At 44.5% G+C, this 12,690-nt stretch overlaps 1 protein-coding gene across 1 annotated transcript in view; it reads left to right on the forward strand.

Annotated features, from left to right (window-relative positions):
* The window catches only part of klhl32 (kelch-like family member 32), a 495,489-nt gene that overhangs the window by 272,352 nt on the left and 210,447 nt on the right, over positions 1 to 12,690 (forward strand). The window lies entirely within an intron of this gene.

The raw sequence follows: 12,690 nt of genomic DNA on the forward strand, positions 1-12,690 counted from the left end.
GAGAGGGTTGTTAAGAAGGCATACAGTGTGTTAGCTTTTATTGGTAGAGGGATTGAGTTTCGGAGCCATGACGTCATGCTGCAGCTGTACAAAACTCTGGTGCGGCTGCATTTGGACTATTGCGTGCAATTCTGGTCGCCGCATTATAGGAAGGACGTGGAAGCATTGGAAAGGGTGCAGAGAAGATTTACCAGAATGTTGCCTGGTATAGAGGGAAGATCTTATGAGGAAAGGCTGAGGGACTTGAGGCTGTTTTCGTTAGAGAGAAGAAGGTTAAGAGGTGACTTAATTGTGGCATACAAGATGATCAGAGGATTGGATAGGGTGGACAGTGAGAGCCTTTTTCCTCGGGTGGTGGTGTCTAGCCCGAGGGGACATAGCTTTAAATTGAGGAGAGATAGATATAAGACCGGTGTCAGAGGTAGGTTCTTTACTCAGAGAGTAGTAAGGGTGTGGAATGCCCTGCCTGCAACAATAGTGGACTCGCCAACACAAAGGGCATTCAAATGGTCATTGGATAGACATATGGACGATAAGGGAATAGTGTAGATGGGCTTTTGAGTGGTTTCACAGGTCGGCGCAACATTAAGGGCCGAAGGGCCTGTACTGCGCTGTAATGTTCTATGTTCTACGTTCTATTGTAATAATTCCTTCTTTGATGCCTATCCTGGCCCTTCCTTCTGTCTTGGCAAATGATAACTTTCATTAGTCAGTGGAACGTCCATTGAGACTGACTCTGTTGAGCTGTTTGCTTTAAAATCAATGCAGCATGCCTGTGTAAATAGGCTCCTGTGTCTGCATTTGGAACCTGCATTGAATTTAACTTTATGGAATCCCTCAAGGTGAGTTATATGCTGTGTTTAATGCTCACCATTGTAGCAGGGGATCTATGGTTAACATTACGGGAGTATTTTAGGCTAGTTACCTTGGGTCCATACCAGCCAGATGGCTGGAATCGTGGACGAGTATGGGAGTTCTAATAGAATATGATATGCTACATCAAATTCCCCAGCATCAGCTTATTTTGCGAGCAGGAGTAGAATAAAGGTAGTGAATAAAATGCGGTGCAGTACTAATTCCCACTGGCCTCCTATTATCCAGGAAAGTTTTTGCCGTTACTTGAAAACCCAGATAATCAAGACGGAGGTTTCACTGTGAGCAGAAAAACTGAAGATTTGACATTTTGCTGATACCTTTTATTCCCTGAACTAATTTCAACATAGCTACAATATTATTGTTATCCTTTATTATTCCAGTCTGAGCCAGTGACATTCTTTGCAGTATGTCACTACTTATGCACAGAGTGAAGGAAAACTGGTAAACGGTAATAATTAGGAGTTAATAACAAGAGAATAGGCTCAAAGAAGAAAGAAACATGGAGAAAAACAAATTTAACCCAGTTTACTTATGTACATTCAGGTTCGATTAAAACATCTTTACCAATTTAGTGTCTTCTAAAAATATGCAATCCACAAGAGTTCCAGATATAATTCTAGAACACAGGCATTACACCTGTGCATGAAACTCCAAGCACATTTTCTGACTGTGTAATTAACGTTACAAACATTAGGATATCCATCTCATCTGGCTCATACACACATGATCACTGATGCTTTACGATTCAGACATTTCCGATTCAGCAAGAGCCACATAATCTCCTGAGGCAAAGAAAATGTGAACAATTCTGCTGATGGATTAGTGGGTAAATATATCTGTGAGCTTTGCAGACTGTGGAAGTCCTAGGTTTTAATCTCTTTATGCTGATTTCAGACAGTTCGCAGCGGGGCATATCAATTGGCTTCAGGTTAGGTAGGATTATCATCTAGTCTGTGTGTCTGTGTACGTATATATGTATATGTGTGTACGTACATGTGTATGTGTACGTTGAATGGGACTGGGACTGGAACTGGGTTGGCTCTTTTGCCACATATAGTCGATTAGTCGCCTGACAATTGAAATCTCGGCTCATGCATGAAGAATAATTGCTCGAGTTAGATATCGGAGAGCTGGCTGCTAAGCCCCTGGGACTACAGCACAGCAAAAGTCATTACCTTAATGGGGAAAGGTTACAATTGGACACCATGCACATGTTGATGAGCATGTAAATGAGATACATTGATACATAACCATGCCAACTTTTACCACCCTTCCATCCCGCGGAAATCTGTGTATTAATATGTGCGTAAGGAGGGTGAGGAGAGGTATAGGGATGAATCATTTGAAAGTATTTTTTTTAGTTCTGGTCACGATGAAGGAATAAGACATATTTTGCTATTTTTCGTTTTGGGAAAAATTTGACACACCTTTGCTCTTCAAATCCAGAGGTCCAGACTGGAATCTGTAAGATTTGAAATGGGCTTACTTCCTCTGATAGCCACTTGCTAAAAGAGGGTTTGTCACATATAGGGTTAATGTGAGACTAAGTACAAACTGCCCACATAATAATAAGAATAATAATCGCTTATTGTCACAAGTAGGCTTTAGTGAAGTTACTGTGAACAGCCCCTAGTCGCCACATTCCGGCGCCTGTTCGGGAATTGAACCCGCGCTGCTGGTCTGGTTCTGCATTACAAGCCAGCTGTATAGCCCACTATGCTAAACCAGCCCCTAGTGATGTAAGAGAACATGTAAGGGTCACTCTAGTGTTGGACAGAGCTGTATGCATATGCACAAGCAAGCATCGAGACAGCTCCCAGCATGAACCCTTTACTGTGTTTATGTACATGGTTCTTGTAGTTAAGTAGGTTAAATGTATGAATCTTTTAAGTACCCAACATGGTGGTAGTGAATGAAAAAATCTAAAACCTCACAATACATGCAGAGAAATACTAAACTCCTGTAAGATTAAAGAGAAATTCATAGATGCCTTCCGATCTGAAGAGATTCAACAGATACGCAGAGGAAAAATGTCAGGGATAACTCCCAAGAAAGACTTGTAAGTTGAAGGCAGAAATCTAAAATTCCACACTGCAGCAGAAGAGTCCACAGGATCTCTTGGCTTCAATTCCCAAAGTGCGAAGTCAGCAGACCTGGCAGGGGTAAGCTAAAACTTTAAAATTCCAGTGTACAGCAATTCAAGAGAAACGTTTAAATAATTCAGTGGTCATAAATTGGCGTTTAAAAACTCAAGTCGGTAAACAGGCTCCTGAGTCGGTGTCTGAACTCGCTCTCGGAAGAAAGAGAAAAAAAAAATTCTAGAGAATCACGATTAAAGGATCTGCTTTTAAAACCTCTTATTAGTAACCCTAAAGCATAGAGCTGAAATGGAGACGTTTACAGCGAGGCAATCAAATCAGCCATTGTTTAACATTTTTTAAACTCTGAGTGTGAATGCTATTGCGGTGGGAGCGTGCCAAAACTAGTAAGCATGATAAACCCGTTGTCTTCAAATAAACAACAGCGCATCTTGGATTTCAACCACTTCTTGATGCTGAACCTGTACTTCAAATAATTTTAACCATGGATCAAAAATCCAACTCACCCACTTTGGACTCATCCAAGGGGCCAAACCTAATGGAAAATCGTGTGACCTGGTGAAGAAATTTATTAAACTACTACAGTATATTGGGTTGAAGCAGGAAGTCAGTAAAAGTCCAGAGTAATATCTCTTCATACTGGTTTGGTGAACTTGCTGTGAAGAAATCTTAATGCAGTGCATTGATGAATCTTCAAATAGCTTTGGTGAAATATTAATGCCTTTGACAAATATTTTAATCTTCAAGTTGTGGAGCGAACAAAGCTTAAAAAGAGGCACAGAATACCGGCAGTAAAGTGCCATATGGAAAAGGAAATACTCGAGTAAACCACATAAGGGCACCAGAGAGGCAGTGAACTTTCCCAGAAGTCTCAAAAATATAACATTTTGAGACTCCTGACACATTATCTGAACTGCAATAACAGGTGGCAATGCAGAGTGAGCAAGTGGCTGTGAATGAAGGAAAGCTATCTAATGAAAATTATTAAACCCTATGGACAAAAAATGGAACATGTTTGGAAAATGTTCATGTCACAACTGAATTGGAAGGTTTCAAACTCAAGATTCAAGCTGAGCATATAACTTTGAAAATGCAGAGGGCGGCACGGTGGCGCAATGGTTAGCACTGCTGCCTCATGGCACGAGGACCCGGGTTTGATCCTTGCCCCGTGTGGAGTTTGTACATGCACCCTGTGTTTGTGTGGGTCTCAACCCAACAGATGGATTGGTGACACTAAATTGTCGCTTAATTGTAAAACATTTATTGGGTACTCTAAATTTATTAAAATATTTTAAAAACTTTGAACACATGAGACACAAAATCGTCAATGAACCAATTTTTCAAGATTTGAACCAACAACATTTTGACGTGTCACAAATTATGAACTTGTAGAACAGATTGAAGATCTTAGGAATGAATTGAAAGAGTCTCCGGAGCTGTCAGTGACCAGAAAAGAAAGATTCCAAAAAGCACTGAATGCCCAGGCAAAGTTTTTAAATTTATTCAAGAGCTATGGAGATAACTCTGAAACAAAAGCAATCCAACTTGTTGCTGAGCTGAATTAAAAAATCATAGGCTCAAATAACTACAGAAAAATAATCAAAAATGTGTTGAAACTTTTGCACCATGTGGGAATCAAAGTTTCAGAGTTGAAACGTAAACTTTCATATGTGTCGTGATAAATTGCACAACAATGAAACTTGGGGGAAAAAGCACGATGGGGATGAGCACAGCGTTCGTCCACTTCAGAAAAAATAACTACCTATCACCACGACCGCCAAATTAACATTGAGCAGTTCAATACCAAGGAATGGAAAAAGAGAATGAAAAGGTACCCAGATGCCCAGAGCAACTTCCAAATCCAACCGCGTTTACCTGCACTGACAGATCCTACCATCCTTCCAACTTGGTGTGAATGAAATAGAGGTGCTGTCAGGCCTCCAGACCCTTTGAATCTATGAACTGAGACTTGAAGGGGGAAGATAAGAATTATGTAAATTCATGAGGTAAAGTAAAATAACTTGGAATACAATGAATAAAAACCTGTGGGGAGGTGTAGTATAAAAGTCTCACATATATCGGGCTAATGGGATGCAGTGGCGTAGTGGTATTATCGCTGGATTAGTAATCCAGAGACCCAGAGTAATGCTCTGGAGACCTGGGTTTGCATCTCACCATGGCAGATGGTGGAATTTTTATTCAATTTAAAAACATTTGCAATTAAAAGTCTAATGATGACCATGAAACCATTATTGAACATTGTAAAAAACAATCTGGTTGACTAATGTCCTTTAGGGAAGGAAATCTGCCATCCTTACCTGGTCTGGCCTCCATGTGTTCCAGACCCACAGCAATGTGGTTGACTCTTAAATGCCCTCAGGAATGGGCAATAAATACTGGCCCGATCAGCTTTGCCCACATCCCAATAAAAGTATAGTACCGCCGACACAGCAATGTGTCAGGGAACATAGGGGCGGGATTCTCCACTCCCGCGCCGAAGTGCCCACGCCGTCGTGAACGCCGTTGAGGTTCACGATGGCTCGAAACGGCCCCGATCCCGACCGATTCAGGCCCCAACAATGGGTTAGGATCGGGGCCGCGTCATCGACACGCGCCTGGCCTTGTCGCCGCGTAAAGGCGGTGCCGCATAGATGACGCGGCCGGCGCCGCATAACTGGCGTCACCTGCGCAACCCGCGCATGCGTGGTTTCCATCCTCTCTGAGTCCGCCCCGCAAGAAGATGGCCGACAGAACTTGCGGGGCCGCGGAAGGAAGGAGGTCCTCCTTCAGAGAGGATGGCCCGACGATCGGTGGGCACCGATCACGGGCCATGCCACATTTGAGATACCCCCCCGGTGCAGGAAACCCCCCCCCCCCCCCCGCAGGCCACCCCCCCAGCATTCCCCCTCTGTTCCCGACGGCAGCGACCAGGTGTGGACGGCGCCGGGGGGAACCCGCCGTTTTGGCCTGGCCGCTCGGCCCATCCGGGCCTGAGAATAGCGGGGGTGCCGGAGAATCGCTATTTTGGGTGTCTCCGGCGATTCTCCGGCCTGCCGCCCGCGGAACTCGACGGGGCCGTTCCCGCCGCTTGGGAGAGTCGCGGGAGGGCATTGCACCGGCATCCTGGGAAATTTTGGCGGCCCAGGCAATTCTCCCAACCGGCGCGGGAGTGGAGAATCTCGCCCATGAACTTCACTGAAGCAGAAAGCCCTCTAACGTTCCAAATACTCATGCTCGTCAAAGTCATTGGCCATCATGAATTAACCGGTAACAATGTCAGCAGCCACAGTTTCAAATTCAAGGAATGAGATGAATACTCAGGGTGCACGGGATGAAGAGACACTGGGCTTGTTTATGTGCTGGACCCCAACGTCTGCCAGTGACGATCCATTAAACCCCAAATTGGACATCACCATCTGGTTGACCCTGGCCATTAGTGATGTGCCCTCCCCAGTGAGTCAGAGAATAAAGGAGGGGAGAATCAGACAGGAGGCCAAAGGTGACTCTGACTGGGTGGATGGGGCCAGTCATGCTATGGATTTGATGGGCAGCAGATGCCGGATAAGGTGTGGGAGTGTCAAAAATTATGAATTTGTGGAACAGATTGAAGATCTTAGGAATGAATTGAAAGAGTCTCAGGAGCAGTCAGTGACCAGAGGAGAAAGATTTCAAATTCCGGCTCCTGTGCCACACCCTTGCAGGCTTAGCGCCATGTGGCGGCAGAGGACACCCGCTCCTGTGCCTGTGAAAGTCATCGCAGCCCTAAATGTTTATGCAATGTGGTTGTTCTGCCTTTCACACCCTATTGTCTTTCTGCCCACTGCACTGTCTTGGGAGGGGACGGATGCAGGGTTGGGGAGGTGGGGGGCGGGGGGGGTGGGTGAATTCAGATTGGCTGGGCTCTCCCAGGGTCTCTTAGGTGGAAGATCCGGGGTTGTACTCCAGCGGATACGCATCCCTCTGGGTGCTCGTGGGCCCCGGGTTGTTCCATGGGACACAGGGACAGCTGGTGTGAGCTCCACCAGCTTCAACATCATCTGATGCTGACAGTCCTAGAGGCCCACCATGGTCTGCACCATGCAGCTGGACCCCTCGACCATGGACCACAGGGACTGAGCCATAGTTCGGAGTTCTCCTGTCATGGATCTGATCTCTTACCCCAGGCTTTCCACTGTGGGCACCATCCTGGCAATGTTGGCCTGGGTGGCATGTATTGCCGGCAATATATCCTGCGACAGAAGGCTTTGGGAGTCCTCCATTTGGCTTTCCAGTCACAGGAGTGTCACTGGCAGCCCATCCTGGTATTCCCTGCTGTGCCTTTTCATTTCCAGCAGCTGAGGGATGAACATGTCCAGGGGCATGGTACCTGGCTAGCACAAGGCTGATTCTTGGGATCCAGCAGACCTCCGAGTCTCCAATTCCTGGGATGTTCTTGCCTCCACCTGATATGCATCAGGAGCTGTGTGGTTCTCGTCAGATGCCTGTCTGCTAAGTTAGTCCACCAAGATGTGTGTTTCTGTGATGGTGGATGGTGCAGTTGATAGCTATGCCGCCTCTGCTGGGTCCTCCTCTGAGATTTCTTCCGAGGTGTGCCGAAAGTGGGCAGTAGGACACTGCTAGTGGATGGTCCAGGCTCTTTGACTGATGTTCCTGCAAGGCAAGGGGCATGTTTTTTTTCACATGGCCTGGTCAAGTCTTTGGATTACACAGAACTCATTTGAGACTGATCATCTGGATGAAGGCTCAGTGACTCCTCACTTTTCTGACACAGGCCTACCACGCTGGCAGTGCAGGCCCATTCCTGCTCCTCCCCTGCGAGGTCCATGGCCCTGGATGCCTGACAAGTCAGATGTCAATGATACCTGGCATGTGTGGGCACTCTGCCTAAGCAGGGAGGGATCGTGATGAGAAGTGCTGGGGAAGTTTGATGATGCTGTGGGGAGGTCGGGACCTGTGGCACTGTAAGGTGGTGGCATTTGGGATCGAGGTGACATTCCAGGACGTGATAGCGCAAAGAGAAGAAAGGGTGCACTTACCCTGGCTGATTGGAGTTGGTCATTTTTTTTTCTGCATTGAACTAACGTCCTCTTTATCAGGCTACTGGCACTGACCAGTGCTGTGACCATCTCCCGGGCAGGATTTGTCACCTTGCTAGAGGGCCTTTTGCTGAAACAAGGATACATTGTTGCCCGCCTTTTCTCCACAGCATCCAGCAAAAGGCTGAGGGGCCCCTCTGAGAATCGAGATGCAGATTTCCCTGCTGCCTTCGTCCTGGCTTGAATGATTTCAAGTGCTGTGGAGCCGATTAAATGCAGTGGCCCCCTTGATTGAAGTGTTCAGATGACCACTGGGGTGGGAAAATCAGATGCTTCGACCCTCCTGAGTTGCGTTTTTCACATGGGAAATTAAACATTTTCAAAGTGCCTGAAAATTGTGGAGAAGATCGCGCTGCCGGGGCCAGGAGGATTAGCACCAATTTTCCTGCCGAAAATCACACTTTGGTATTTTTTTTAAAAATCCTGCCCAATGGAAAAATGCTGGGACAAAAATCAGCTCTGATGAGCTAAATTCAATTAAAACTAAATTACTTGTTATTTTAGTCTGATACTGAAGGATGAGCAAAAAATGGAAAAAAAATAATGCTATTTTAGCTTCTACCAGCCCAACATAAACTGGGGAAATCCAAAGGGGAAAGTGATGAACTCGTCAATGTAATGAGTAGTTCCTTCCTGACTTGATGTGTTTCAGCACCCATGGGAGGCTGCAGTCTCTTGTGGACTTGATTCAGATAAGTGGCCTAGATGTTAGTAAGTGAATACACATAGATAAACCTTGATGTAATAATTTAGAGCAATAATTTACAATTCAACTTGGGCACAGTGCAATCTTGAGGAGCTCAACTATCAACTTAAATCGGGGGAAACTATTGAAGTACGAATTGGTCAAGGATGTATAGATGTCGTTCAAAAATTATTGAGGGGTTTTTAAACCTGTCATGTTGAGTGGATTTCTGTGCGGGAGGCAAGTTAGAATAATAAAATCCCTAGTGTTGAAGGAGGCCATTTGGCCCATCAAGTCTGTACTGACCCTCCGAAAGAGCACTCTACTTATGCCTGCCATAATCACCTTTACCCCATCTAAACTTTGGACACGAACAGACAATTTAGTGTGACCAATCCATTTAACCTGCACATTTTTGGACTGTGGGTGGAAACTGGAGTACCCGGAGGAAACAACGCAGACATGGGGAGAATGTTTAAACTCCACACAGACAGTCACCCAAGGTCGGAATCAAACTTAGGACTCTGGTGCTGTGAGGCAGCAGTGCTAACTCCTGTGCCATCCTGTCGTTGAAACAACTGAAGCAGCCAACGTGTTGAGGAGCTGGGAGGTGGCCATTGACTTTCGCCTTCAATCCAAAGTAATCTGGAGCACCAGAATCTCCAGTGGGACAACTGGGGTTACGATATAAATATGTAAAATGTTAATTTTAACCTTATTTTTTGACCATGAATTCTGAATTTAACAATGAAAAAATAGGCTCCCAGAATTCCTATGACTTACCAGGCCATGAGAACAGAGAGATTTGATGGGGTTGAACAATTTGACAGGCAAGAGATGCATTAAGTGCTGTGATCTGGTGCCTGCTTCCTTGCCAAAGTGCAAAGCTTTTACTCACAGGACGTATTCTAACAGTGTGCCTTTGGAGGTCACTTTGGCACCTTGGGAGGCTTTTTTTGCCTTTTGATCTGCACTTCCCAGCTGCCAACCTTCAGTCCAATATGGGAGCTGCTTCTGCAGTTCTGTATCTCAGAGGAACACGATGTGAATCAGACACAGGAGCAGCCTCTCCTCAACCACCTGCCTTTCCACGAGTCAGAGGGAATGAGCAGGGAATTGCAACTTGTAGGAAGTAATGCCCCCGATCACGTGGTATACTGGCTGAGAATAAGCTTCCCGGACATGCCTAAGCACTGATATGTCAGGAAATTTCCAGCATCATCTGCTTGTAGATCTATTGCCTTGTCACTAAGTTTTAAATCCGAGCTGATGTAATACTAACAATTGTCATTGGATAGATTCCGTTCCCAATCCCTCGCCTTCAGTGACATTTGTTAAACAAACCTGCCTAATTTCTATTTTAATAAATGCTAAATATGATAGGCCATTCTCATTCATTTGCAGTTCATGTAGCCACTTAGTATGTATCTGTAAGAATGTTCCATTCGTACTTCAGAGACGAGGAGGTAATTCTGTCTGGTTTTACAACCTGCTTTAGCCAGGAGTTCCAACACGGAGCCTCTGTGCAGCATAAATTCTGGACTCTGGTCACCCACCAAATGTAATGTTTTATCAGCTATTGGGAAGATTTAGAAAAAGGATGGATGGTCTCATTTTGGAAAGGAGAAGAGAAAAATAAAACTTGTTCCGTCCTCCCACAAGCATTGCTCTGAGTGCAAATAAAGCTTATTCCTTCCTCCCACAAGCATTGCTCTTGGTACTGTAAACATAGAACAATATTGTCAGCAATTACAAAGAAGCTGATGCAAACTGTACATAGCATTTCACAACCCAGTTCACGTGCTGAATTTCATCAAGTCTGCCAGTGGTGTATGTACTGTCATTATTCTTGGTCCAAAACATCTCATTTGATAGTTTTATAACAGCTGTATTTAAAATCCGATTGATTTTTCAATGACCGTAGCCAGCTGAAGAGGTGTGAGTTTTTAACTATCAAATAAGATAGGTTAAAAAAAAACTTCACCTGGGGCAATCCATTTAACAAGCATCTTTTTAAAAATTAAACTTTAAAGGACTTCGGTAATTATAGTGTTTAATAATTTGTCCAAAATATAATTTTGTATCCATTTTCTTTAAAATAATTATACCTTTATAACATAGAACTGACAGCTTGACTTGAAATTCCCTCATCCTTAAAGGAAGGCGAATTAGTGTTCAGCCACTTTATTGTGTCTGATTGTATTTGATTGCACTGTTTGTTACAGTGGTATTTGTTGATGATGAATAAAAAACACTTTTTTTATAGCAACATATAACTTCCAGGCTGACCTGATGTACTTTTCAATCAATCGATTACTGAATCATGTTAATTGAGGCAATAATTCAGGGATGATCTTGACTAGTGACGTTGTACGCCAGGCAGTCAGACAGAACCTCGGATTGCTATCTCACTTGATAGGCGGTTCCTTCAACATCAATATACTGAAACAGCAGCTTAGCTTATGTGCCCAAGAGTCTCTGATAGAATATGAATACAGAGATGAGAGGACAGCTGTCCGAGTCAGCCTGTCACAGCTGGTTTCTTGTGCTAATGCAATATATTAAATTGTGGCATGGGTTTGCGTATTTAATTTTAGTTCCAGCCTTAAAGATTAATGACTGACACCAGGTCAGAATAGTTGTTTTCTCTCACCTGCCTGGTGTAATATAAAACTCCTCCCCCTAACCTCCTGTTCTGACACAAAGGGATTAGAATAAAAGACGGACAATGCATTATAAACAAATCAGCTGAGTATGATGAGGAGAAGGGCTTGCGGACGGAGTTTAACCAGGGGCGTCGGGAAAATTAAATAGAAAGACATTTGTGCCGGTTGCCCAATATGTTTCTGCCTTCTCCTGCTTTTCTAATGGCAACGTGGATGGTGACAAGCCTGGCAGCAGCGGGAAGCCAAGAAGACTTGCAAATCGGCAAACTAACTTCTGTTTTCCAAGGACCGTACAATTCTTAACATCGCTGCATCGGCCCTTTGATGTGCCGGCACCTTGACAACTGCGAGAGGGCAGCTGCACATTGGGTCGTAGTGCTATGGGTGTTTAATGAATTACTAATGTTCTTGACACAAATTGGCCAGCCTAAAAGCATCTTTAGGAAGAGGAGAGCAGTACCTTGGCAAGAGCTGTCTCTGGAGACTTCTTATTGACATTGCTCGGGGAGCAGAGATGACTATCGGCACCCTCAGCCTTTTCTTGCAGGCATTTTGTTCCTCCTTCCCTGCTCCTAACTGGACAGCATACCTGGAGGCGGCTAGCCAAATGGTCCCCTCTAGAAAATTGATCTGTAACGAACGTTACTCTGACTGTTGGGTCACGGACCTGGAAATGTTCAAAAGGAGAAGGTTCAGCCCTGGAATTGTGCAGAAACGTTGCAATTTGCCTCATTATGTGGCTGGTACTTGCTGCCACTGGCCCTGTATTTTATTATAAACGAAGTAGAACTAGTATTTAGTTTCTTTATTTTGTCTAATCTTATTTAGTTGTACTGGGCAAGTTCAGATCGAGTAAGGAGCCATTTATGTAACAACATAACACTTTCAGAATGGCTCAACCAATGGATCACCAAAAAGATGTACAGATTATCTTTTCATTGTTCATGTTTGCTCCACAGCAGGCAGATCCCAACATAACTGCACTTTATCCTTGCTAGAGGTAGTGTTGCCTTGCTATCCTCTGCCACTTTTTAAAAGCAATTGAACTATTCAAAGTACATGAACATAAGAACATAAGAACTAGGAACAGGAGTAGGCCATCTGGCCCCTCGTGCCATTTAATGAGATCATGGCTGATCTTTGTGGACTCAGCTCCACTCTCCGGCCCGTACACCATATCCCCGAATCCCTTTATTCTTTAGAAAGGCATCTATCTTTTTCTTAAAAATGTTTAAAGAAGGGGCCTCAACTGCTTCACTGGGCAAGGA

This window comes from Scyliorhinus torazame, chromosome 4 (assembly GCF_047496885.1).
Source record: "Scyliorhinus torazame isolate Kashiwa2021f chromosome 4, sScyTor2.1, whole genome shotgun sequence".
NCBI lineage: Eukaryota > Metazoa > Chordata > Chondrichthyes > Carcharhiniformes > Scyliorhinidae > Scyliorhinus > Scyliorhinus torazame.